The sequence below is a fragment of the Arvicola amphibius genome, chromosome 14, assembly GCF_903992535.2.
Source record: "Arvicola amphibius chromosome 14, mArvAmp1.2, whole genome shotgun sequence".
Lineage (NCBI taxonomy): Eukaryota > Metazoa > Chordata > Mammalia > Rodentia > Cricetidae > Arvicola > Arvicola amphibius.
Window position 1 is genome coordinate 27,027,287 of NC_052060.1, and position 22,789 is coordinate 27,050,075.

At 39.4% G+C, this 22,789-nt stretch overlaps 1 protein-coding gene across 1 annotated transcript in view; it reads left to right on the plus strand.

Annotated features, from left to right (window-relative positions):
* Positions 1-22,789, plus strand: part of Plppr5 (phospholipid phosphatase related 5) — a 107,766-nt gene that overhangs the window by 49,330 nt on the left and 35,647 nt on the right. The gene's annotated exons all lie outside the window — the stretch shown is intronic.

A 22,789-nucleotide genomic window follows, 5' to 3' on the forward strand; every position in this document is an offset into this window, starting at 1 on the left:
TGCATTTGTATGTTCTGCGACTGACATGTGGATTTTTAATTGTTATCTGGCTTCTTACTTGTATCCCGGAAGTCTCTACATTGTCAACAGTGTATCAGAGCCTCTGCGCAGTCTGAGCACTCCAGTGCTGCCAGCTGAATTATTTCTGGCTGAAAGCAAAGAACATTGATATTTTAGAACATGTGGGCTTATTATCAGTGAATACGGTATTCACTGCACTTATTTCAAAAGTTAAGAAGTATGTCATAGGCATTCATATGTTGGGCTTTCTTAGGCATTGTTAACAAAGTTAGGTATGGGGACTGCAACAAGCTGCATCTTCTCATTAGAAAAGGAGGTCCTACCAGCCCAGGACAATGTAAGGTAGGGAGGATTGTATTGTGACCTTTGTGGGCACTGGGCACCGTGCCTTCCTGGGATACTTTCTGTTGGAGCCCATAAGACTATACAGTAAATGTACAGCTGACAGACTGATAGGCTAATCCACAGGAAGTGTATACATACATGTCCACATGGTATAACCCATTTTGCAGAGCAATGGGAACACTTGTATTTTGGAAAAGTCACTGTCAAATTTACAAAAACCTTGTGAAGCCATGATTCTTCCCTTCAAAATGGGATTTATCCCCAAAACACCTTAGCAATGTAACTTCTCCAGCACGGGCAATGGAATGACCTTTTTAACCCCCAACACCATGAGGGACAACATTCACTCTTTGGTCTAACAGTTAAATTTACATAGAGTCAATCCCACCAAATCATTTGCTAACTGACCACATAGAAATAGCTAAAGACAGACACTGAGTAGGAAGTAGCTTGCCCCACCTTTGCTAACAAACAAATCTATATGTCCCCAAAGCTAGTTATCACAAAAGAGATTAGATGAGGAAAATGGTTGAAGTCCAGGATTAAGGGACATTTAGTAACTTTATCTAATGGTTTGGAATGTCAGGTATTTCCCCTTGGAGGGTGGTTCTTTCCTGGGCCTTGTTTCCTGTTCCAGAATGTGGCTTTATCAAGTTATACCTGCCCTTTTTGTGAGTGTGGCTTTATCAGGTTCTACCTGCCCTTTTTGTGATTTTTGTTTTTTGTTTTTTTTTTAATATTTTTTTCTTCATTTTTAAAAATTTCCATCTCCTTCCCTCCTCCTCCCCCCTCCCTCCCCTCCTCCTCCCCCCTCCCTCCCCTCCTCCTCCCCCTTCCCTCCCCTCCTTCTCCCCCTTCCCTCCCCTCCCCTCCACCCATACCTCCCCTTGATATGTATCTTATCTTTGGCTTTGCCTATGGCAAACTAGAAACCTCGTGGAGATCACCCCTTTTTCTTCTTCTCCACGCCCCTTCACTTTACTTTTTCCTCTTGCCTGAAAAATAAAGAACATGCAGAGGTAACATACTTGAGTTTTTTACCCTTAGATATTCACTTGCTGTGGACATCCTATTCCGAGCCCTGCGAGAATACTGAGGCTTGTACTCAAGGCCCTGATAACTTTCACCCTATACGACAGCATTATGATGAAAGGGCATTCTTTATTTTTTGCTTGTTTTGCTTTTCGAGATTCTTTGCTAACCTGGAACTCGATCCATAGACCAGACTGAAACAAAACTGCCAGCGATCCCCCTGCCTCTGCCTCCTGAGTGCTGGTCTCACAGGCATGTGTCATCACTGCTCAGATGAAAAGAATATTCTTGAAGCACCAACAGTTTTATTGAACCTAAAAATCATCAAGTTATTTCCTATCTCTCTGTGTCTCTGTCTGTTTCTTTCTCTCTTTTCTGTTTTAAGAGAGTTTAGAGTATTTTCCTGGCTCTTTAGAAGCATCTTAAATGGTAGGTGCGCTTAAGGTATGTAGAAAGTAAGTCTGCCCTTGCGGTGGGATGTAATAAAGGGACAGTTGTATTGCAATCTGCTGGTCTGGCAGTGACAGCGCCACATTGTCCACTGTGGGCAGGCGGTAGAGTGGATCCCTCAGACCTAAGTGGCACTTGGGTCTTGAGGTTGGGTGTGGTTTGGGCAGCTGGAAAGAAACACGGGGGGAGGAGGGGTGGCGGGAGGGGGAAGCAGCAGAATGAAATGCAAGTCTGAAGAAACAAGGAGAACAAAGGACCAAGAAACAAGCAAACAAACAAACAAACAAAAAAAAAAACAAACCCAGGACCTTGTGGGGGCTCGGATAAGTAGGTAGAATTATGAGTTGCAAGCAGTGGAGAGAGTAATAAGCCAGAAAAGAATTGTATCTAAACTCCATGGCTATGGTCAATGTGGCTAGAAAGCGACTTGGATGAGAAACAGCACTTCACACGATTACCCTTGACCCAATTTCACAACTGCACATTGTGTCCTAGAAGGCACCTGAGCCTTCTCTCTCTCTACACTGCGTTAAAACAGTCGGCCAGAGAAGATGGTCACAGGATATCTGACAATGGGGCCAAGTCACACTGTAGAATTCAGCTCTCCTGATTAGATTTCCAATCTCTGTCCCACAGCTACATTTACTGGAAAGCTACCAACCTGTGCAGCTTTCTTCCCGGTACTTTATAAGGTATTGCCCAGCAAGAGATTTCCAGCATGAACTTCAATCTCCTGAGTTCCTCCTTGAATTATATTTTCATGTACGTGGCTTAATATCTAGGGATAGCTTACAGCACTTTAATTTCAGCCATCAAACTGAACCAAAAATACAGTTTGAATGGAGGCAATTTCTTGGTACCACTGCTGTTTTCTTACCTTCAAAGTTGTGTTCTTATGAACATAGTCTACTGTGAGCTATTTATTTATGCCGTTTTAGGAAAAATCTTGAAAGAGGAATGAAGGGCTTCAAATAAAGAGTAGACGTTCTTCTATAATACTATAGCAATCTAGGGCATAAACATTATTATTACTACCAAGTGCTTACCATGTAGAGAACTTTCCATACAGTGTGTTTACTGTTGTCTTTCTCTACATAGGGACTTAACAGTGTTAGATTGTGGACAGTGCAGAGAGACATTTTATAACCTTTCTTCCAAAACAAAAACCTAACAATCACACAATTAACTTCTCATTAATTTCAGTAATGAAAATACTGTCCATGTATACAGAAAGTTCAACAAAGACAAACTTATACTTCTACCTCATGATTCAGTGAGATCGTGGATGGTTATGTTCATCATCTCTCCTTTCCTTCCTCCCTTTGGTTACTTCCATGGTCTCTCTGTCTCCATCTCTGTCTGTCTGTCTGACTCACTTTGACCTTGAGCTATCTCTCAGGATGAAGTGCCTCTCCAGATTTTAAAAGACAGTCTCTCTTTGTCTTTAGGTGCCTGTCATGCTGTTTCTGATAGGATGCTTGTCCCTCCTATTTGCTCTCCCATCTCAAGGCCAGATCGTTACACCCTACGTGGTCATGGGGCTCTCTCCTAACAAAGCTCATTCTGAAGGATGCTTGGCCTCAGCTTTCTTTTCCATAAATCTGCTGCTCCTTTCTTGCACTCAAGTACACAGAATCTTTTCATCTCAACTTCCCTCATTTGAAGGCATTAAAAGTGCTATGTTCTCCAAATGTGTTTTCTCTCCCATTCAAATGCCTTACTGAAGTGTCAGGAAGTCAGGAAACCATCTCCCGGCCTCAGAGAACAAATTCTTGACCCTTTTCAAGGGTAATTCACCCCCACTTTGATGTCTTTTCTAATGAACCCCCAGTCTTTCATTGACCCTCATCTCTTTCCTGAGTGCTAGTCTATTCCTAAAAATATCAATTTAGGAAGTATCCCACCACTTCCTTTTAGCTAAAATTTCCCAAACCAGAGTCAACTGCCACTGCTCCGAGTTAATTGTCTGTGTCTTCTGACTTGGTGATTGGCATTCTTCCCCTTCCAATTATCCAGCTCTGAAATCTGAGTCATTTTCAACCCCTCCTTCTCCCACACCCCTACATCCAGATGTCTGACTAATTCTTACTTCCACCTTTGATCTATCTCTGGAATTCAGACTTTCCCCATTTACCCTGTGTGCTCCTACTGCTTTAATTCTTTGCTTTTGTATTGCTGCCCTTGGCAGTTCTAGGTGCTCATTAAAGAAAGATTCTTAATATAACTTTCCCCCACCCATTTACACCACACTAGGTGCCTAGAGTAGCATGAGTTTTAGGTACATTCCTGTTTGCATAGGAACTTTCTGTAGCTGCCCCTTATCGCCCCTTCACAATCTTACATGATGCATCCAAGGCCATTTTTATTCTAGTTAAGGCTTAAAAAATTCCTACAATATAGACTGAACTGTGTCCTCTCTCCTATCTTCTATTTCTGATTCCTACATTGCTGTTCTAACCAACAACATGATGATATTTCCATATGGAGCCTTTGGAGGTGATTAAGATTAGATGAGGTTATGAAAATAAGCCTTCAGGATGGAGTCAGTGCCTTTATAAGAAGAGGTACCAGAATGCTCCCTTCTTATTTCCCTGTACCTGGAGAGGATGTAGCAATACTCTGACCATCTTCACATCAAGTGGAATGTCTGCTTTAATTTAGTGTCTTTGTACTTTAATTCAGTGCCTGTCATTTCTAGAACCTGACCATAGATAGTAGACTAGTAGACTTCCAAAATTTCTGGACTGTGAAAACTATTTATGATGTTTAAGTCACCTAATCTTTGGCATTTTGTTCTGACTGTTGGGACTAACTAGGGCACCTCCCTTATTTTTAGGAACTAATTTCTTCATTCATGTGAATTCTGTTCTGGGTGATAATTTCTACCATTTGCTAAGTGTAATAATTCTTTCTTTCTTTCTTTCTTTCTTTCTTTCTTTCTTTCTTTTTCTTTTTTTGTATCCACTTACTTCCAGATTTTCTTAGCCTACAATATTTCCATTGTCTTCATACTCTGCCAAAATGCAATTAACCTTTCTATTTTGGTCTCATTGTACATTACAGGTGATTGGGAGTGAGGCCGGCTGAGTTGCTATAAAGGGACAAGCTGAAATGTGAGGCTCAAGGAATGAGTAGGAAGCACTAAATTCTAGACAGAGGCCAGCAAGAATCAATCCACAGAAAAGTGAGAGGAGGGATGCTGTGACCGTACAACTCTGGTACCACTGCCACCCATAAGTCAAAGTCTCTTCCTGCCCTGCTGCCATCAGGCCTGAAATAAAGTGGTTGCTTCCCTGTATCTCCTACATGTTAGCCACTAACAGATGAATGTAAACTTTATGTCAGCAGACTGTCTACCAGGACACTGGGGAAGGCCATACACAGATGATTTTTGTTTTGATGATAGCTGATTGCTTCCCATTTAGAAGCATATATGAAAGGAATTTTCTAATTTAAATATGATGAAGAAAATAATAATCTCTATCAATAATAAGCTCCCCTTTGAAGATTTATCTAATTTGATTAAACCTAATCTTTCTGGTTTTGGTGGCACACCTATTGTATTTGACATAAAAAAGTCATGTTTAAGCATCCTTTCTATGTAAAGGTTCTTTTTAAATAATAATCATGTGATGATGATATTTCTAATTGATCATTTATTTATTTTTAGTTTTAAAATCAAGAACATATGAAAAGAAAAATGGGCCCAGGGAATTACTCAGGCATAAGCTTGAAGACCTGAGTTCAGTTCTCAGCAACCAGGTCAGGATTAGCAGCGCCAACTGCAGTCTCAGATCTGTGGGAGCAAAGACAGTAGGGACCCTGGAGCTCACTGGATGGCCAGTCTAGCCGAACTGGCAAGGTGGAGACTCTGCATCAAAAAAAATGAGAAGGAAAATGATAGAGGAAGACATGAAATGTGGATCTCCAGCACACAAGCAGAAACACATATACACACTATGTCTATTGTCATGTCACACACAAATGTCTATTTAAAAATTTTGAAATCAAAATATTAAATAAAAAAATTGAATGAATGTTGTGGTTATATGAAAATACAAATATATTTAGATGTGAAAAATACTATTTCACATCTGCACTGAAATTTGTGCTTACCTAATAGACTATATGATACTGTGTATTCAAAATTTTTCATTGTTCTAACTATAGCTGAGTACTCTATGAAGTCACCTAGCCTGGGAGAATTGAAGTACGCAAATTGTCCCTCTTCATCCTTGATTGTCGTGCTAACAAACTGATGCTTTGCCTTCTATCAAACCTGCCATTTTAATGAAACATCCTGGGGCCTGGGGACATTAAATGTCGCTGTAAAGCACTTGGAAGATTCCCAGCTTTTTTACCAACCTGCTTTCTGGACAGATCTGAATAGCCGAGTCTGTATGCCAGGAATAAATGGATGGCTGGGCATCCTTTGAATTAACTTCCAGGTACAATAGAGTGTGTAGTCACAACTATAGAATAAAATGTACTAATTGAAACTTACATATATTAACACTCAGGAAGAAGTACAATAATTATTTCACCCTAAAGCGACGTTCCACTTAATGTCACTCCCTGATTAATCACCGCAAAGCTGGCAGAGAACAACTGTTTACATACTCATAGACTAGTATAAGTCAGATGACTAAAAAATGGCAGAATGTGGTTCAGTGTTATTCGTACTGTTTCTGCTTTCTACTGAGACGACTCAGAAGGAGAGTCAAGAGTGACAGGGTTCTATAGTCAGGGTGTAGAGTCAACTGTGATTGTTTATCTCCCTGTTTGCCCTGATTGGGAGGAATGAAGACTGAAACCAACCACACATGAACGGTCCACCAACCTCAGCTTCCCAATAGTGGTGTGGCAATTCGATCTTGCTGCTTACAAGACCCAGCTAACATTTAGGATGGTGAGTGCGAGGTAATAATGAAGACCAGGCATACATTTGGCAGGTTTTGTTTTTACAAACATTTATTGCCTGCACTTGAGATGGATCCTTCTCATAGCATGCCCCTGAGTTAATTGTAATGTCCAGAAACCGGCATAATTTAGGACTTAATCGGGTTTAAGATCAGCCTTGTTTCATAGCTATTTGTATATTCTTACCTCACATAAATTATACATTTTCCAAGGCTGGAGAACATTATTTTAGAGCTACCTTAGTGCTAATCATGGGAAGAATATAATCTAAACGTAGGAAAGTATGTTGATTGGCTCCAACAACTGCAACCATCTATTAAGTGCTTATTATTTGGAACACTGAGTTTTAAATAGATGCTTTGACTTAGTCCTCTAATATATCTATCAACTCAACATCTGCTAATATAGAAAAGAAAATACTCATGATTTAGGAGGCCGTACCTGCATGAAGCTCTGGATCAATGGTTCTAAATAAGTAGCTCCTGGTCCTTAAATAAATCAAACACTTGCATTTTCCTGCCAGTTCTATCAGAGCCAGGAGATGTAGAGGCACATACACACTGACATTGATGCACAGTCCCCAGCATCTGCTTGCTAAACAGCTTTATCTCTTTAACTTCGCCTGAGATCATTTTCAGCCTGACCGTTGCAGATCCTGCCTGGGGGAGGATTTATGCACACACCAGCCTAGGTGTCCCTAGAGTGCCTAAGGACATGGATGAATCCAAGTTGAATTTAGAGACACTGGCTGGTTGGTCACTGATACTGGTTGACTCTCTGGGTTCTCTAGAGCTCAACTTTGGGCTCTACAGAAGCCAATTCAGAACTATCATTTTATACTCTAAAGAGACCTAATTCATAGTTGACACTTTTTAATTTTTAATTTTCCTTAAGAGAATATATCGTATTTGTATGATCAGCTGAAAAATAAATAACTCCCTTATACTATGTGTGCCAGCGCAATGGACATGGAGTTTCTTATTTAGTCCTTGTAGCCCCATCCCGTGCATGCTATTTGGCACAGTTTTTGTCAGCCTCACACAAACCTAGACAAGCCAGGAAAGAAAGAATTTCAACTGATAAATTACCTTCATCAGATTTGCATGTGGGCAAGTCCTTAAAGAATATACTCTCTTGCTTGATCTAGATTTCTCTTGATCTAGAAAGGTCAGGCCCATTATGAGTGGTACCATCCCTGGGCAAATGGACCTACGCTGCATAAAGAAGGTTTTTGAGGAACCAGCATTTAACCACTGTTGGTTAAATTCCTGCCTTGAGCTATGCCTTGACATCCCTCAGTGATGAGTTATGACCTAGGATTTATAAAATGAGATAAACCTTTTCCTCCCTACGTTTCTTTTGGCCAGTATTGTATCACAGTAACAGTGAACCAAACTAGAATGCTCCCATAACTCCTAAATTAAAAATGACAGGGGCTGGAGAGATGGCTCAGAGGTTAAGAGCATTGCCTGCTCTTCCAAAGGTCCTGAGTTCAATTCCCAGCAACCACATGGTAGCTCACAACCATCTGTAATGGGGTCTGTTGCCCTCTTCTTGTGTGCAGGCATACACACAGACAGAATATTGTATACATAATAAATAAATAAATCAATAGATAAATATTTAAAAAAATAAAAATGACAAATCCGAGGCTCAGAGGAAATCAATAATTGACCCCAAGTCACAGCCAGTGTATATACTGGAGTCAGGATCTAAACTCAGCATGCTCTCCAAGTATATTCTCTGAGTGGCTCCATCCCACTGCCTCCCACGCTGTCACTAAACTGAGGGACACACCCTAGAGAACATACAGTATAAAATTCCAGCTCCCTTGACTTGGACACTTTTGTGGGTGGCAAATATTTCTGCGATTACCCAAGTGGAATTTCAGTTCTTCCCAGCACAGTCCTTTGCTGCTCATGTAGCCATGGCATCTTATAGAGTTCTAGTGATGCTGGCTTCCTAGAAAGGATTGAGCATGAGATCACAGTGCTCAAAAACAAAGACAGTGAAAATGTTCACACACACACACACACACACACACACACACACACACACACACGAATGTGTCTTTTATGTAAGAATTCTTAATGGTCTCTGCATATCCCTTGTTGTTAGGTTTGACTTACAATGATACCCACTCATTCAGCTGGTTTACTTCTATCAGAACTGTGGGGGCTTTTCGCTTGGCCTTATCCACACCCTTGTCTTACTGGACACCTTTAATTTCACAAAGCTCTGTAGTAGTTCAGCCTAGACCTTCAGTATTATTACAAATATAATTAAAATAGACAGAATTAAATAGTAAAAGTGAGCAGTTCAATGGAAGGTGTCTCTGGGGTGATAAAATAAAATTCCCATTTGTGCAGTTTCAGTTGAGGTTCACTCATGGTTAGACTGTGTTACTAATAAAATGACTACCAAGTGTCTACTTGGGCCAGGTGCCATCTGTTCATTGTTTACCATCGTTCAAGTAACCTTCTGAAGTAGAACTCGTCATACACAGGGTCGGCTCAGCATTTATGGAACATTATATCAAGTCCTGTCCCATTAATCTGGTGGTCTCTCATTCATTCTTGGATTGTTTCTTAAACATTATCTTTTTCTTTAAAGACACAGATCTTGATTGCCATTTTTGCTTGTTTGTCTGTTTTTAATTTTATTAATTTTATTTTGCATGCCAATCCCAATTCTCCTTCCCTTTCCTCCTCCTTCTCTCCCCACCTTCTCTTGCTGTCCCATCCACTCCTCAGAGACTATAGGTCCTCCCATAGGGAGTCAACAATGCTTGTCACTCACATTGAGGCAGGACAAAGGCCCTCCCTCCCCGCTGCATCTAGGCTGAGCAAGGTATTCCTCCATAGGGAATAGGCTTCAAAAAACCAGTTCATACACTAGGAATAAATTCTGATCCCACTGCCAATGTCCCCACACACCACCCAAGTCACACAACTCTCACCCACATTCAGAGGGCCTAGTTCATTCCTATGCAGGTTCCCCAGCTGTCAGTCAAGAGTCATTGAGCTCCCACTAGCTCGAGTCAGCTTTTTCTACAGGTTTCCCCATCATCGTCTTGACCTTTTTGCTCCTGCTTCTCTTTGACTGGACTCTGGGAGCTCCATTCAGTGCTTAGCTATGGATCTCTGCATCTGCTTCATTGATAGCCATTTTAAATCATTTTCACTGTCCTGTTAATGTCTGAATAGACATTTCTAAAAAGCTTCATACTATATAGACTTTTGTATCACTCTGTTTTTATGTCAATTTACAATGATAATACCACATTTTAAACTACAGTAGCTCTTCTAACTTGAACTGGTGTGATGGCCCAGCAGGTAAAAGTGCTTTGCTGCCAACACTGGTGACCTGAATTCCTCCCCTGGGACCCACATGGCACAGGAAAGAAACAACTCCTGAAACTTGTCCATGGTACATGAACACACACCCACACATATGTGCACACATGCCCATGCCCAAGTACATGCAAGCACATGCACACATATAATAATAAATAAAACTGAACAAATAAAACCACACAAGTACAAATTGGCTAACTTTCAAATACTGGAAAAGGCTATTGAAACATTTATTTATTAGTCAATTAAAAAAAAAAAAACAACAGTTGAGCATGTAGGAGATCAGGGATATCCGAGACAAGAGACTCTGTCTTTGATCTGAGGGAGATCAGCACCAGGGGCAAAAATGGGAGTTGGGGGAGTACAGACACCCAATGCTACCAATAGAATAACTGGTAAATGCTTTTCTAGCCTAATTCTCACTCTGTCTCCACACAGTCACACCCACAGGAGCTGTTCCTGCATCTTCTTTCCTTCTTTGTATATATTCTTTTCTTTCAAACACAATTCCTCTATTTGCAGGGCCAGCCAAAAGCTGGGTGACTATCTTGAATTTCATAGGCAAAGATGCTTTTTTTTTTTTCCAAAAGAGGTGCTATTTAAAGCTTCCAGGGATTACAATTTGATCATGTCTATTCAGAGCAACACTATCAATTGATACAAGAGGTGAGGAGATGAGGTGAAATAAGAGAGAAAGAGAGAGAGAGAGAGAGAGAGAGAGAGAGAGAGAGAGAGAGAGAGAGAGAGAGAGAGAGAGAACATGGATGTCGTGGCGTGAACTGAAAGCAGTTCAGCATATGAGCTTAGATTCTGGGGAATGAGTTCAGAGGTGAGGCTAGAGAAACAACAGGAGGTGATATAAGAGATACCTGTACATCCTCCCGAGAGACTGGATTCATTGCAGAATTAAATGTATTAAATGATCTGGAATTACTTATCCTAAGCCCTTCAGGGAGTTTCCCCTGCTCTTGCTCAGCAGGATATGAATGAATTGTGCATGCCAAGTCCAACTAGCAGATTTATCTAGTAGACAACATGTTTTAAAATTCTACTTATTAAGACAGTTAGAAAATTGATAATCTCTCGTATCAAAACTCTCATGTCAAGTTACTCTTGAGATGCGTGTGACATGGAAACCCTGATGTCTTTTCCCTCACGGTGTTGACTAGTGAGAACTAAGGACAACTTTGTCCACAAGGAGGGACTGGTCTCCTTGGCCTGGTCAGTGTTGGGTATTTCCTCAGCATTGTGCCGGAGCCCCTTGGCAGGAAGCTCTGTGATTTTGCTGTTGACTGCTTCTGAGTTTGAATTGCTTGGCTCATTTGTATTGCCTGACTTGCCCTTAAGGTAAACGAATTTGTAACCGTCTCTTTAGGACTCTTTCTACAAAGGTATTTCCTCTGCCTGAGATTCTTCCCGACTTCTCCTGTGGCCTCATCTTTCAACTTCTTGTTAAGAGAACCCACAGGGAAATTTTGCCTTGCTTTCCCTCCTCTGAATTGGTAGCTGCTCCTGGGAGCCTCTCCCCCTCCTTCTCCCCTATTCCTTCTCCTCTTTTCCCCTTCTCTCAGTAAGGACAGGTATTATATTTAAGCTTAGGGCCTAGAAAAGTCTATCGATCTTTGTGACTTTTGTTTTCTGCAGATCATTTCTGTCATTTAGGCTCCAAGACATATATATCAGTTAGTTTCAGTGACTAATTTTTTTTAAAAAAAGTTTTATTCGATTTAGAGACAGGGTCTTGCTATCTAGCCCAGGCTGTCTGTGGGCCACTGCATCTGCCTAGTATCTGCTTATGTACCTGTCTTTTTTCTCTTACACTAATAGCTTCTTTGGGTCAGCAAGACAGGCTTTGCCATCTCCATATGCCTAGCTCAGGCTCATTGTCTAGGACAGAGGAATGCTCCATAGGAAGGGACAGGGGAGCAGGAGACTAGGGGAAGGAAGGGGATACAAAGAGGAGGAGGAGGACAAGAAAGGAGAAAAGAAGGGAGGGCAAGGGAAGAGAGGGAAGGGGGAAGGGAGGGAATGGAGCAGTAATGGAGGGACTGACAGCAAGCAGGAAGGATGGAATTTATTAATTCTGTCTATATTTCTTTTCTTCTCATGAAAACTCAGCCCAGATGCAAATTTTTCGTCAACAGCTTTTTCAAGTATTTATTGAATTTCAGTGTTCTTCTGTGCTTCCTGTGTTCCTAACCTTGTGCAAAGGGCTGACACTACAATAAAGGACAAAATAAACATCTTCTTGTCCTAGAGGAAGAGTCTGCTGCTTTAACTCAGTTGGTAGAAATTGTTACCATGAGATGACAACTTGTTGCACCCAGCTCAGTGTTCAAATGATGATTTCACCCATCCATTACGTATTTTTATTCTTAGTAGCTACTTTGAGATTACCATGGCATGCATGGATGGGGACACCAAATGTTTTACTTATTGGTGTAACTGACCACAATTGTCTATCTGGATGGGATAGAGAGTTCTGGACTAGTATGCCCGTTGGCTTCGCTCTATAGAGCTTGTTCTAGGACAGAAATAGGAGTGGTGGTGCTCACCCCACCTCGCTGTTCACTTATGATCTTCACCAGGGTCACATTTATGTTACCCATTCAACGACATCAAAGGCAGGATAAATCCTGCCTTTGAGATGATGTAATCTTTATTAGATGTCCATTTGAGGTTATTAAAGAATAAAGCATGCTAACATTTGATTTCTTAAATATTATAAAACCCTTTGTCCCCTATGCCTGTAAATTGGGCATTTAAAAATTACGTGTTTTTTATTTATTTTATATGTGTGCACAAACTTATGTGCCATGAACTACAAGTGGAAGTTCTCTCCTTCTATCATGTGGGTTCCAGGGGTCAAATTCAGGTCATCAAGCTTGATTGCAAATGCCTTTATTACTGAGCCATCTTGCTTGCCCATCAGATCATTAAATTTATTATTTATCCTATATAATTTAAGTATAACTATATTATTTTAATCTTTCATTCTAGTCTCTAAGTAAATAAGAGTTTTCATTTGCTTGTGACAATAATAAAAACCTTACTTATGTAGTCACTACTAAATAAACAGCATTGCTATTTTCACTTATCATTTATACAGCAAAGCTCAGAGAAGGTTAATAATTTGTCTAAGGTTAAAAAGCTAATCAGTGGCAGATGGACTCTATCTAGCTTATTAAACTCATAAAATATAAAATAGTTCATTAACTTTAATGAAGTAAAAGTTTTAGAAACTGTTATGATAATTGGCATGTGAGAAAGCAGGCTGTGTGTTTGCTAAGGTATTCAAATATTCCCACAGCATCATTTAGCAGACTGTGTATTATCTGAAAAGTTCACATATTAATATTGTACAAGATACATAGGCAAAACAAAGGTGGTGTGAAGAGTGACTTCAGATTTAGACGTAGCTAGTGCCAACCAATGCAATAAATAAATAAAAAATAGAGTAACAGTAAATGATGGATGGAGGTAATCTAGGGGAATTCAAAGCTCTTTTTTTCCCCTTTACCTTAAATTATGGTGTTTTTGACAGGTCAGCCCTGTCTAATAGAAATGTAATGTGAGGGGTGGAGGAGATATTTCAGTTGATACTTGAATGCTTGTTGTACAGCATCAGGACCAGAGTTCAAGTCTTGGCACCGAGGCAAAAAGTCCATACATCTCTAATCCCAGTGCCGGGATGTGGAGGTTGGAGGATGCGTGAGGCTGGCTGACCGGCCAGCCTAGACTAATAGGTGTGTTCCAGGGTTAGCTATGTCTCAAAACCTGTGGTGGCTAAAGGCTGAGGAAGACACCTGATGTACACTCCCATGTGCGCATATACTACGTAAACACATATAAACACAAATACTACCACACGCACACATAAAACATAAAGTGAATTATGTCTTTTCAATTTTCTAGTAGTCACATTTAAAGAAGCAAAATTGTGATATTTGGAAAACATTTGCCAGTATATCTAAAATATCATCATTCAACATGTATCAATAAAAAATTAATTAGATGTGCCTTTTATTCCTTTTGTAAGTTTTCTAAATCCAGCACAAATTTAACATCTTAATTCAGATACCGAGTCTTCATCTGAAATATTTGATCCACATTTAGATTTCATAGACTCCAGAGTGTAAAATGTAAGTTTGCATACCCAATTAGTTCTGAACATACCTAAAAATAGCCTGATAGCCTAATCCAGCAAGAGTTTTGAGATCAGTTTAATTCAATTAGACTTAATTTAATTAACATCAAGTAGAAGAAAAGATTTGCTTCTGTAGTTCCTCCAGTCACAGCTGAAGTCATTAGCTGAAGAGTCTCCAGGTTCCTTATTGGATTTAGTGAAGGGCAGTCCTTAAAAGAGAATTCGGTGTAAATCAGAGAGAAAAAAGAAACTTATGCTTAGTTCATAACTGAATTAGGCAGGGTTTTCCCAGAGAATAAGAATGTCTAAGTCTCAAATCTAATTTGAGAATATCTGAAGCAAAACTAGGAAATCTGAGGGTTTTACTTAAGCCAGTAGGAGAGAGAGTGTAGAGGATAATTAGTACTTGGGAGAGAAGGAACTGCTCACTTAGGGTCAGAGCTGAGGTTCTGAAGAAGCAGAGAAGGAAAAAAAACCGAATGACTATCTTGTACATTTGCTTGTGGATATGCGTACCTTTAAATTAGACCCCATCTCAGAGGAAAGTTATCCTTGGATAAGAGAAGATAAAGGGATTTATACTTTATTTCTAGATTGAATTGGTAGAACACCTATCATAATATGCCCCTGATATAAGAAACTGAGTAACTGATAAGTAGTTGCCACTGGAACCAGAGGTAGTAAGGATGTAGGTTATGAGGGGGGGTACTCTTTATTTTCCAACACAGTCTGAATTATGTGTGTTCCTTCTGCCATTCAAAAACAGGATCATGATTTCATAGAATATTTTCTCCTTCCACCAACAGGAAACATTTTCTATTTATAAGGACAGGCATGATTAGAAAACACGCTCACATGAAATAGCATAGCAATAGATAATGAGTTGCTAAGATTAGGAACATGGGCTAGAAGAAGATGTGTTGAAGATGGGAAGATGCTCATTGTTTGTGAGTTTAGATGGACCAAGTGAATCCCAGTGCAGGAGGTATGACTCCTCTTTCTAGCTCTTGTGCTCCATCTTGCAAAATAGGAATTTTGATTTCTATGGTTTCTTTCAGGTGAAAAAAATGGAATGAGACACAGGAGGGCAGAATAAAAAGGGACTTTGTTTCTTAGGGCCCCTAATTACTTTCAAACAATATGGCAAAAAAAAAAATCTCTGACTTGATGTGGGATTCCCCTCTGTATGCTATAAATATGTTTTATTACCACTCGTTAATAAAGAATCTGCTTTGGGCCTATGGCAGCATAGAATAGGACAAGGTAGGAATTCCCAGCATAAATAGAGGTAGAGTCGGAGAGATGCCATGTAGCTGTTGAAGGAGAAAGACGCCTGCCCCAGAACCTTACCGCTAAACCACGAGAATCATGTAAAATATACAATAATAGCAATGGGTCAATTTAAGATGTAAGAGTTAGTTAATAAGAAGCCTGAGCTAATAGGCCAAGCAGTGTTTTAATTAATATAGTTTCTGTATGATTATTTCATATCTGAGCAGCTAGGAAATGAGCAAGCAGTCTCTGTCTACACTGACTTGGGACTCATATTCTGAGTTCCTATCATATCATTGTTTCTTGTATTATTGCCTCCTCCTCCATCATAGCCCCAAGGGCCTGAATTCCTGGAATACAAATCTGTCTTGTAAAACCCATTTGCCACCATTATAATATTCCCATCCTATTAATTCTGCAGATATTCTCAGATGCCTTTACATGATTACTTGGGCAAATTTATAAAGGCAGATAATAATATAAAGTAAAATTATAGCAATAATAAGAATCTCAGGACTTGACCATGAGCTTAAATGAACACCTGAGTTTGTTTACATCAAAGTCGTTGTGCCATTTTGCAAACAGAATTCCTTGTGGATGTTTATCTTTTGAGGGACTCCTGTTATCTAACTCAGGACTAGGGAAGATATGATTTATCAGATATGATAAATGTCAAGATGAAAGTTCAAGGTGGTTTTACAAGATTTACTTTGGAAAAAAATTCATGTGCAGAATAAAAAGAATTTGGATGGGCTTCAGTCTCTGTAAAGAAGTTATGGGCTTGCGAGATGGCTCAGTGGTGCTGAAGAGGTGGCTCAGTGGTTAAGAGCATTGCCTGATCTTCCAAAGGTCCTGAGTTCAATTCCTGACAACCACATGGTAGCTCACAACCATCTGTAATGTGGTCTGATGCCCTCTTCTGGCCTGCAGACATACACACAGACAGAATATTGTATGCATAATAAAGAAATAAATATTTTTTTAAAAAAATAACAAGGGTCTTAAGAACAAGCCAAACAAGCCGGAAGTATGCTCCCAGGACTGATCATCCCCTTGGAGGTCTCCCTGCCCTGGGGAGTCTGTTTTCATCTCCATGCCTCATTCTTGGGGGCTGGAGAGATAGCTCAGCGGTTAAGAGCACTGACTGCTCTTCCACAGGTCCTGAGTTCAATTCCCAGCAACCACATGGTGGCAAACAACCACCTATAATGAGATCTGATGCCCTCTTCTGGCCTACAGGCAGGATACTGTATAAATAAATAAATAAATAAATAAATAAATAAATAAATCTTTAAAAAAAAAGAAGTTATGGGATACTCATTTGCCCATAGACAGACTAATATAAGCAGTAATGTTAGGTGAATATGAAAAAAAATCTCAGTATTTTATTAGATTATATTAACCAGAGCTGTCAAAACTTAAGGCATTTAAAAATATTCCACCACTGACCTGATTACCGAATATGGACCAATGAGTTGGGTTGATACCTTGCCATCTAGAAGAGCCAGCCACACTGCTCCTTGGGTTGGCCTGTGAGTAGGTGCTTTAACAGGGTAAACTTGCTGCACAATTTTCTCATATCTTAAACAATTAGGAACCAGAAATTGTAAAATGAGAATGTGCTTTTTATTTTACAGTTTGCCTAACCCAGGGAGGAAAAGATTCATCGTTTGTTTTCTTTCTGTAGCTGTATGTAAAATTTTGTGGAGGAGGAAGGAAAAGCCATCAGATATTCATATGCTATGATGCTTAAATGATGCATTGTGTTCCATGGTTTCAGGAATTTGAACACTTGATCTGCAGCTAAAGGTCCCACTCGGGAGGTTTTGGAGCTGTAGTCTTGTTGGAGGGTGTGTCTCTGAAGGTGGCTTGGAGAGATAAAGGATTTTTGTTATTTCTAGAGTGCCTTCTCTTCTGTATTGGTGGGGTTCAAGACGTGAGCTCTGGGTATCAAGTTTCTGTCTCCATGGCTGCCATCCTTCCCCATCATGACAGGCTCCTATCCTTCTGCAATCATAAGCCAAGGCCTTCTATAACTTACCTTGGCCATGGAGTTTTATTACAACAATAGAAAAGTAACTAATACATAGAATAATTTGAGTGAGGCAAGTTGTCAGAACTATGTGAAATTTCTCCCTGAGAGGCAAATTTTTCCTCTTGCTAGAGCTATGACTCTAGCTTTTTGCTTTGTGTCCTATGAGTTCCCTGGTGACTTTAAAAAATTTATTGAAGTTTTTTTTTTTTTTTTCAGTAGTCTGATGACCAAGGCGAGGGATACAAGTGTTTCTCTTTAGATATCTCCTCTACCCTGAGGTTGCCAGTCTGTGGATACATGCTCACTGCTGATCTCAGTCTGAGTGCTGCATTATTGGGAAATGACTTGCAGATGTTACAGAATGTTGAATTGTCCAGGCTTCTCTGGAATCTGGACACAGAGTTGTTCCTACCTTGGTGGAGGAAATTGAGGCTATTTCGTCAATTCCAAAGAGGAAGTCAAGGGAAGAGATAATGATAATCATTTACAAGAGAACAAGTGGAGTGTTCCTTCAGGGTACAAAAGAAAGGGGGAAAAAGGATGAAACAGTATAAAAAAAAAACGTGAAATAATCATGAAAACAGGAGTTCCCTGAGTACTTGGCCATAATGCTGTCTGAAGTCTAATGATCACCATTCAGCAAACACTGCTTCAAAATTGTGGTCCTGATTGTATATTTCTTGTTCTTGCTCCCAACTTAACTGCTATAGTTATTTAGGCTTTACTACAGACAAAGTACTGTGTTATGCACTTTAACCATGTTATTGTAATAAATCCTTATCACACATTGGGGCAATATCCTTATTTTCATTTGTGTTTGGTAAGTAGACATGCTTAAACTTGTGTCTCATTACTTTTCTGTCTCTGTGATAAGACACCAGAGCCAAGGCAGTTTATAAAAGAAGTTTATTTGTGATGTACAGTTTTATATGTTTAGAGTCCAGGATCATCATGGCTGAGCGCATGGCAGCAGACAGGCAGGGTTGATGCCAGAGCAGTAGTTAAGAGTTTGCTTCTTGATCCACAAGCATGAAGCAGAGAAAGCTAACTGGGAATGGCATGGGCTTTTGAAACCTTCATCACCTTTCCCAAACTGACACATTGCCTCCAACAAGACCACACCTCCTAATGTTTCCCCAACAATTTTACTAACTGGGTACCAACCATTCAAATATATGAGCCATAGGGGCCATTCGTGTTCAAACCATCATGACTTGCCTTATGCAAGTGTCAGAGTTGGAACTCCAACGCATTTTTTTTTTCTGGTTCCAATGTGGATGTTTTGATCACTACAACATACTTCACTCCATGGAATGTTGTTACAAATCTTAGTATTATTTAATACATTAAAGAGACACTGCCTGAGTATAGCTGTTTTCTGTTGGACATAGGAAATACCACAAACACAGTGAGTTGGAACAATGCAAGTGTATTAGCTCTGAAGTCAAATATGGGTCTCACTGGGCTAAAATGAACTTATCATCTGGTGGCCCAACCTTGGGGACATTCTTGTGGCAAATTAATCCTTCACATTCTCTAGCCTTATCAGAGTGTATCTGCATTCATTCCACCATGGCTTCACCAAAGTCTCATGTGAGTGGGAACCATAGGCACAAGAAATAACAGGGAACTGAAGATTCATAGAGGTCTGTTTGGGGATCATTGTCTTCTTATCGCAATTAATAGTCTCCCCACTGCTGATTTTGCTCCTGGAAATACATGACAATAAAAAAGAGAGACAGTAGGTTAGTAAACACATATATATTCAAGATAATTTCCAGTAGCGATTTCAGGTAATATGAGTTCAAAATTCCACCTTTGCCCAACTATTCCTTTCATGCTTCCATCATGCGGTAAGTTTTGAATGCCTATTGTGTGAAAAAGCTTCTAAGCATTTCAGATAGAGCGGTGAATGGACAAAGGTTCTATTCTAACGGAATATTATAAAAGAAAGAAGCAAGTATATATGTTGTTCTCCAAAGTGACAAATGTCACAAACACTCTGTGCTCTCCCTCATAGCTGTCTCTCACTCAATCTTCTCTTTACTAAGTCTTGTTTTCTTAACGGCTCTCTGCAAGTCAGGCCAAGTGCCAAGCACAAAGTTTACAGTGAATGACCAGGCTTCATTTCTATGTCTCCCCTATAGTGAGGGAGTACAAATAAAACAAATAAGAACCAGTCACCATGGCAAGACTTCCAAGAAAATGAGCAAAATACTTTGAAAGCACATGGCTGTGTTACCCGGGTTATCTCCTACATCTAGGCTACTTCAGTGTCTGCTGGCATGGACAACCATGCTCATCCTTCAGGATCAAACCCTGGATATTTATTCATTGGAGAAATTAAATACAGCCTTTGGCACATAGTAGGTGCTTTAAAATGAAGTATATTGGCTATAACAGGGTTCTTTTACAAGTATTATATTTTGTGATGGCTAAATGATTGGTGTTTACTATAATAAGTGAGACAACCCATGTTATAGACTACTAAGACATTGTAGTTACCCTTTAGTAAAAATAAACCAGTTATCAAAGATTTCAGTATATGTATTAAGTATTGCATGTATTTAAATAATCAAAGAGTAACATGAAATAATGTATAGTAGGATCTTAGCAGGAATCAAATGATAAGTTTGGCCTTCTGCATCATCTTACATGGAATGGGTGATAAGGGTGGATAACACAGCTAAATATGTTGACTGTAAGCTAGTTAGCATCCATAAACCCTTGAGGATAGAGGAAACAAAATTCTGCTCAAATCCCACCCACCTTCTGTTTGTGTTTATTTTAGCTACATTTTGACATCTGGTTAACCTAAATGGTTTCATAAGTGAATTAGAAACCAAGAAAGCATAAGTAATCAATTACTGTCCTATATCTAGCTTCCTTGTTAGATCATTATGCTATTATTTCCCCTTCTGCAGATTAGCTTTAATAGACTTTCTGCAAGGATAAAACAAATAGACTGTTTAAAAGGCTCTTGTCATAAAGTACTAGAGAGTTTCCAAGTTCAAATAAAAAAATTCTCAAGTTTGTTTTTTGTTATATTCGTGGTGATTATACTTCAAGAATATGTGTACTTTATAAAGAATTGCTATGATCAGCCTTAATGTTATTTTTATGACTTGTAAAATTCTTGCTAACTTTTGTAATTCTCATAGCTCTACAATCCTGTGGCCTCTCACACTCCACTCTGGGTTTGGATATTAGCCATGGGGTTAATAGAAGAAAAAAAATCAAGCTTGAATTCTTTCTAATAGAGGCATGTTTTCATTAGTTCGCAAACTGGACAGACTGTTTGGGGTTTCTTGTGAGCCTTCTTGAGTAAGTAGAGTAATTCAGGAAAGAATCATCACTAAACTTGAAACAGCTCTAGCCCAAGTCAATAATTTATCTGGACCAACTGAACTGACCAAGTAAAGAATTAAGTTGTAACTGAGTTGTCTCCTGGGGAACAATGGCAATTATCTATCAAATCCATAGAGATTCTGCAGGGATTTTGTACTTTATATTTTCCATCCCTAATGATGGAGCAGGCTATTTTGTTATTCTTAGAATGCTATGGTGGCATCATTCTTTCATGTTTGCTTCCAGCTTTCTTGCATTTCCTGAAACTTTGTTTAAGTCTTTTGGCCATTTTCTTCCCAGACGAACTCAGAAGAGAAAAAGAAACACAAGGAAGACCTGCTAAAGCCCTTATGATCAGGAAGTGCCTAAAGTTCTTTGTTTGAACTTCCATTTTTCACCGGGCAGTGGTGGTGAATTCCTTTAATCCCAGCTCTTGGGAGGCAGAGACAGGCGGATCTCTATGAGTTTATGACGAGCCTAATCTACAAGAGCTAGTTCCAGGAAAGACTTCAAAGCTACAGAGAAACCCTGTTTTGAAAAACCAAAAAAGAAAAAGATCCATTTCTTCTTTGTCAATGGTACCACCCCCAAAATAAAGTTGTATTGTCTACAATAAGCTTGATCTTGATCCACTTTTTATGTTTATATAATTAAGTTAATAATGGTATTCAATTTATAGGATTTTAAAGATTTAATGAGATAAAGTCTTAAGGGAAAAAAAGGTAATTACTGGATTTTATAGTATTCTAAAATGGTCATAATAAACTAAAAGCTTAGTTACAGCTCTTTTAGTCTACACCCATAAGCAAATATATTTCTATCTAACTCAAGATATCAGTTACTAGTATGGATTATAGTAGATGTATCATCTATAAGTATATTCCTAAGTGTGTTATCAGCACAAGATATTTACTGATATTAACACCATACAACCTAGGTGTACTTTCCAACCTGCCTCTTTCACATTCCGTATTGTTGCTATGAGTACTGTCACTATACACTTGAAATCAACAGGTTTGCTCACAGAATGATTTGTGACTGAAGTTATAAGCAATGAAACAATAGAATCAGTGATATTGGGAGAAGAACCAAATTATTCCTGGGCATGCTGGCTCACAACCTGTATGTATTTCCTTCAGCACAAGCAGTTGACACCGTGTGTTCTTTATTGGCATTTATCTCATGTTTCCAGATAACAATATAACAGCTAGCCTTGGCTCTTCATTGTCTGGACTACCATCTTCACAATAGCATCTGTTTACTAGAAATCTCCATTTAATTTTTCTAGCTATACTTAATTTTGACTTGACCAAGGATGAATCCTATCCATACAGAATATACAGAAAGAAACATCAATACATCATCAATTTACCTTTTGTAATAGTAATGTTATGAATTACCTAATGTGTAAATTCAGGTGAAACAAAAGTGTTAACATGTTTGTGGGGGGGAGGGTAGGAGAACACGCGGAATGGCTGTGCTCACATCTCAGATGACTGATGATACAGCATAAGATTTGGTTCTCATAGAAACGAAGAGACAGTTTAGCAGTGAAGAACACACGCTGCTCTTGCAGAGGAACTGAGCTGGTTCTCAGCACCCACATCCCACAATTTACAGCTTCTTGTAACTCCAGGTCAAGGGGCTCTGTTCTGTCTGGAGACATTGGCAATCATGTAGACACACACACACACACACACACACAATGGTTTTAAAAATGGTCATTAGTGAGAAATGGCCATCCTACAATTCACAATCTCAGAGAACCTAAACAACAAAGAACACCCTAAGAGAGACATAGATGGATCTAATCTACATGGATAGTATCAAAAAGGTAAGATCTCCTGAGTAAATCGGGAGCAT